Genomic DNA, 6,264 nt, shown 5'->3' with positions numbered 1-6,264 from the left:
AGATTCTCAGGATCATTGCCTTGCTCATCTTCTACATATAACTGTATGGCTTGACGTTGTCATGTTTCCTAGCTCTTCTCCTTTCCCTCTTTTGATTAGTTAGTCCCTGAGATCCTGCTTTCCTTTTACGTGTATTATACCTTTCTATTTGTATTTCTTCTTTTGAGTTCTTATACTAGGGAAACTATACAATATTTACATATGTGTGTCTGGCCACTTGAACATATACTCATAAGTGAAATAAACCAGCTCTGAAAATTTTGTGGTTACAAATTAAGCAAAATAAGTTCAAGTTGATGGCATCATTTTTAATTAAGGGAAGAGCAGAGAAGAGCCATTAATATGTTTGAGTCTGTCCATGAGAGGTCGGGGGAGGGTCAGTGTCCTACATCTTCATTGCCCTAGTGACTGCATTTCTGAGGATCTTTGGGAACAGGATCACAACAGGACAGGTTAAAAGAAGTCATGGAAAACAAAAGGATTGCAAATGAGCCGCTTTGGAAATCTGCTCAGGAACATAAAACAAAAGGTTGCAAATTCATTGAATGAATGCCTTTTTTGCCAGGATTTTTTTTTTAATGTTAGGAAGTACAAGAGAAAGATACTTAGGTGAAGTAGTTTGCTCACAAATTCCCAATTTATGGTCTGTTTTGTTGTGTGATGATAGTCTTTGCTCCTATGGTCTATAGTAGAAAACCATTAGTTACCAAAGTTTGTCAATTCTAAATTTTGCTTGATACTACTACTATTGCTAATTGTACTACTGTAACTAGGATATAATTTCTGTCTTAACCATTTGTTCTTCCTTGGACAACAACAATGGGAAGCACTGGGTTAATAACCTCACAGACCTACAAAGCCCTACACAGAAAGATGGAGGACAGTGCCAAAGAGAAACCAACGCCACACCCTCAGTCAATATGAAGGCGGGATCTCTGGACAGACACACACCAAAGATCTCTGACCCACAGAAGACATCCCTGAAGGACAGATTGTTCGTAGAGTGGCTATGATAATAATGATACAGCTACATACTATCAAAATTTCACAAGAATTATCAAAGACATAAAAATGAAGAGTTATTCCTAAAAATAGAAAATGGCAGGATGAAGGAGAAAAATGCAATCTCAGGACCCAGCCTACCCAGAACAAATCCAGGAGATATCAGCATAGGAGAAATTGGAACTCATACACCTAAAACCTCTGAATTTTGCAACTGTAGTAGAAAAACAACTTCAGATAGGTATAGAGGAAATCAGATCAAAAATAATCTCTCAGGCTAAAAATAAAGGTAACTATAACGCAAGAATTGCTGAACATATCTGAAGAAGGCATGGATGAAAAAAAAGAGGAGTATAGAAAAGTGATGGATTCTTGGAATGAGCAATATAGGAAAGAAGCAGAACGCATCAAACAAATTCAAAGGGATATCCAGGAAATTAAAAATTTAAAAGTTGGCAAAACCATTTGAATGAAACTGAAGATAGAGTTTCAGACCTTGAAGATGTTGTTGTAGCTACGAACCAGGGTAGGAACGATCTCTTCAAAGCATCAGGCAAACAAGAAATAATAATTCAACAGTTACAAGATGATGAAAAGATGATCAATATAATACTAATTGGTGTTAGTGAAAAGAAGGAGCTGCCAGGGAGTTGACTCAGGGCCATAAGCCTACCTGGCAAGTGCAAGGTCTTGAGTTTGATACCCAGTACAAATTTAAAAGAAGCAGCAGCAGGAGAATGAGGAAGAAGAAGAGGAAGAGAAGGATTCAATGAAAATGACATAAAAGAATATTTGCATGCATAATAGCAGAGTATTTCCTGAGCAACGAGAAAGAATATGACATACAGAAAGGATAAAACTCCAAATAGATCAACCAAAATAAATGTACACCCAGATATATATGATCTCAAAAACTTAGCAAAGGTACAATATACTAAAAGCTGTTAGAGAAAAGAAAGAGATCACCTGTAAGAGAAACCCCGTCAGATCACAGGAGACTTCTCAGCACAAACCGTTAAGACAAGAAGAGCACGTAGTATTTCAAGTCCTAAAAGAAAACAACTTCCAGCCCAGACTGAAATGGCCTGAAAAATTATCTTTCAAAATTAATGGAGAGGCAGGTCGAAGGTGGTGGAGAAGACATGGGAACTTGCTTAGCTGGGCATGAGGTGGGACTAAACTATGGTCAACTAATGAGATTACAAGCATCATTGCACAGGTAAAATTGATTAAATCCAGTATCAAATGGGAAAGCGAGTCACGTAGCAAACCTCACCACATGGTCTTCCTCTATAAAAGTCCCTGCAAGAGACAACTTCCTGAGGGGAACTACCCACTCGGGCCCCCCTCCTATCCCAAAAGAGGGACAGGAGCTTTCTTTCTCTCAATAAATATATTCTGCTCATAAAAAATAAAAACAGTAAAAAACAAGAAAATTAATGGAGAAGTAAAATACTCCCTTGACAAAGAACAGCTAAACAAATTCATTGCCACCACAACAACCCTAAAAGAGTACCGAAAGATACTCTAGAAGGAGATAGAAAGGACCACAACTCCAAGAACAACAGAGAAACCACTAAACAGAGCAAGCAATTAAACGTAGGAGTAGTGGGCAATGTGCAGCAGGAAGACATCACGAAGATGAGCCAAAACATATCAATTATACCCACCAATATAAATGACCTCCATTCACCAATTAAAAGAAATAATTTGGCAGAGCGGATCAAGGAACAAAATTAACAATATTCTGCATACAAGAAATATGTATATTTATTTATTTATTGTGGAACCAGGGATTGAACTCAGGCCCTTGCACTTGCCAGGGAAGCGCTTATTCCACTGAGCCATCTCCCCAGCCCCAAGAAACATATATTTAACACAAAAGGAAATTGATAGTCTAAAGGTTAAACAATGGAAAACAGTACTCCATGTGTCATGAACTCAGTAAATACTTATACTATCAGGGGTATCTATTCTGTTTGCAGATAATATGAACTTCAAATGAAGAGTGATCAAAGGAGATAAGCAAGATTACTATCTACTTCTTAGGGGAAAGCTTCATGAGAAAGACATCACAATCATAAATATGTATGCACCAAATATGAGAGCTCCCAACTATATAAAACAAACTCTAAAGGACATGAAAAATCAAATAACAATAACAATCTGTCTTAGTTACTTTTTACTCATTGCTGAGACAAATACCTGATACTCAAAATGAAGGAAGGGAAGGTTTAGCTCACAGTTACTGGAGGGTTCAGTCCATATTTTGCTGGCTCCAAGGCGAACGTCAGCAGTTCATGCAGCAGAAAACAACGAGGAGCAGAGGAGGAGCAGCAGCTGCGGCGGCGTCCATCAAGCCTCTCTCTCCTACTGCGCTGACTGCGAAGACCAGCACTCCACAGTGAAGATCGGAGCTCCTCCAAAGTGGTGCAGCTGCAAAGATCAAGCTCTTCTGAAGACGGGGACTTCTCCTCCGAAGCGGGGCAGGGCGGCAGGAAGCCCTCTTCAATCCCTGGGCCCTGCCTACCTGTTGGGCCAGGCCTCTGCACTGAGACAGAGCTGATTCAGCCAAGTTGACACAATGTATCAACTAACACATAATCTTAATGGAGGAACTTAGCATCCCACTATCTCAAAGAAGTAGGTCAACTAAACAAAAAATTAGCAAAGAGGTGGCAGAACTGAAACAAGCCTTTGCACAAATGGACTTAGTGGACATTTACAGTGTTCTACTGAACAGCATCTGAATATACATTCTTTTCAGCTTCACATGGGACATTCTCTAAAATAAACCACATACTAGTCCATATATCATGCTTAAGTAAATGCAAGAAAAATGAAATTATCCCATGCATATTATCAGACCACAGTGCAATGAAACTGGAAATTAATGGCAAAAGAAACTCAAAAACTCCACAAACACATAGAAATTAAATAATATACTCCTTAGCAACCAAATGGGTCACAGATGAAATTAAACAAGACATTAAATAACATCTACAATCCAACAAAAATTCAAACACAACTTACTGGAATAAGGGGGATTCAATGAAAGGAGCTCTCAGGAGAAAGAATAAATATATATCCGAGTGTTGCACCTGAGGATTCTAGAAAAGCTGAAGGCCCAAAAACCAGAGAAAATTATAAAGTAAAATTATAAAGTAAAAATTAAAGTAATTTAGACAAAGACAGCAATATAGAGAATTAAAGAATCAAGAAAGTGGTTCTTTGAAAGATTAAACAAAATTGATTAATTTCTAGCCAACCTCATCAAAAAAAGGAAAAATAACTCAAATTCAAGCAATAAGGAATGAAAAGGGTGAAATCCCTACAGATCCTGTGGAAATTGGGAAGATCATCAATACCTACTTCAAAAATTTTTACTCTCACAGGATGGAAAACAGGGAAGAAATGGACAAAGTTCTAGGTGGATGTAAATTAACAAAACTAATGAAGAAGATATAAAATTTTCAAATAACCCGATATCAGTCAATGAAATTGAAAATGTAATTAAAAAAAAAAAACTTAGCTACAAGGAAAAGCCCAGGTCCTAATGGATTCAAAACAGAATTCTACAAGAAATTTAGGGAAGATTTAATCCAAATACTCCTCAAACTCTTCAATGAAATTAAAAAGAAAGCAATGCTCCCAAATTCATTTCTGGAGGCAATTGTTGTACTGAGACCAAGACCAGAGAAAGACCCAACCAGAAAAGAGAATAATAAGCCAACCCAATGGCTCTTGTGAAGATAGATGCAAAAATTCTCAATAAATTACTAGCAAATAGAATACAACAGATAATCCGGAAGATTATACACCATGGCCAGGTGGTATCCATCTAGGGATGCAAGGATGGTTCAACACATGTAAACCTAAAAATGTAATGCACCATGTCAACAGAGCCATAAACAAAAACCACATGATCATCTCAATAGATGCAGAAAAAGCTTTTGGAAAGGTCCAACTCTCATTCATGATAAACATTCCACAGACAATTGGAATAGATGGTCTATACCTCATTCCGATAAAAGCCATCTATGACAAAACAACAGCCAATATCATTCTAAATGGAGAAAAACTGAAAACTTTTACTCTAAAATTAGGTACAAGACAAGGATGTACACTATCACCACTCCTATTCACTATGGTTCTGGAAATATTAGCCAGAGCCATTAGGCAAAATGAGAAAAATAAAAGGAATAAGAATTGGAAAAGAAGGAATTAAAATATTATTGACAGATGACCTGATACTCTACAGGAAAGACCCAAAAAGCTCTACCACAAGATTCCTAGAATTGATAAACAAATTAATTAACATAGCAGCATACAAAGTCAGCACCAAAAATACTGTTCTTCTACACAAACAATAAACTCACTGAGAGAAAAATTAGAGAAACAACATTCTTAATAATAGCATCCAAAAATTACTTGAAGTTAATCTAACAGAGGAAGTAAAAGATCTATACAATGAAAATTACAAAACCTTGAAAAAAGAAATAGCAGAGGACTTCAGAAAATAGAATTCCTTGTTCCTGGATAGGAAAAACCAACATTGTGAAAATGGCCATACTCTCAAAATTGTTATACAGATTTAATGAAATCCCTATTAAAATACCATCAGATTACCTAGCAGATCTAGAGAAAACATTCCTAATACTCATTTGGAATCAGAAAAGACCTAGGATAACAAAGGCAATCTTGAGCAACAGAGGCAAGGCAGGTGCATCACAATTCCTGACTTGAAATTATACTGCAAAGCTACCGTGATAAAATCAGCATGGCATTGGAAACAAACAGACTTGCAGATCAATGGAATAGATTAGAAGATGATAAGGCCATGGTGATAGCTCAGCAGTCTAAGTGCCTGGTAAGTGCAAGGACCCAGGTTTGGTCCCTGGGACTGCATGTCATGCTGGTCCTGCACTGGGACCACCCAGGGGGGCACTGAAAGCAGGCATGGTGGTACACATCTGTAATTCTAGCACTGAGGAGGCTGAGACAGGAGGATCACTATGAGCCTGAGTTGCATAGCAAGACCCTGTACTAAATACATAAAATTTTTTAAAAGATGATAAAGTCTCAACTACAAACACACCCAACCACCCTATCTTTAACAAAGGGACTAAAAAGTTTCACTAGAAAAAATATAGTCTCTTTAACAAATGGTGATGGAAAAACTGGCTCTCCACAAGCCAAAAACTAAAACTAGATCCAGGTCTATCACTATGCACTAAACTAAAGTCAAAATGGATTAAAAAC

The sequence above is a fragment of the Octodon degus genome, unplaced genomic scaffold (genome assembly GCF_000260255.1).
Source record: "Octodon degus isolate 3935 unplaced genomic scaffold, OctDeg1.0 scaffold00017, whole genome shotgun sequence".
NCBI classification, from domain to species: domain Eukaryota; kingdom Metazoa; phylum Chordata; class Mammalia; order Rodentia; family Octodontidae; genus Octodon; species Octodon degus.
The sequence above is the reverse complement of the archived record's forward strand: the minus strand, read 5'-3'. Positions refer to the sequence as shown.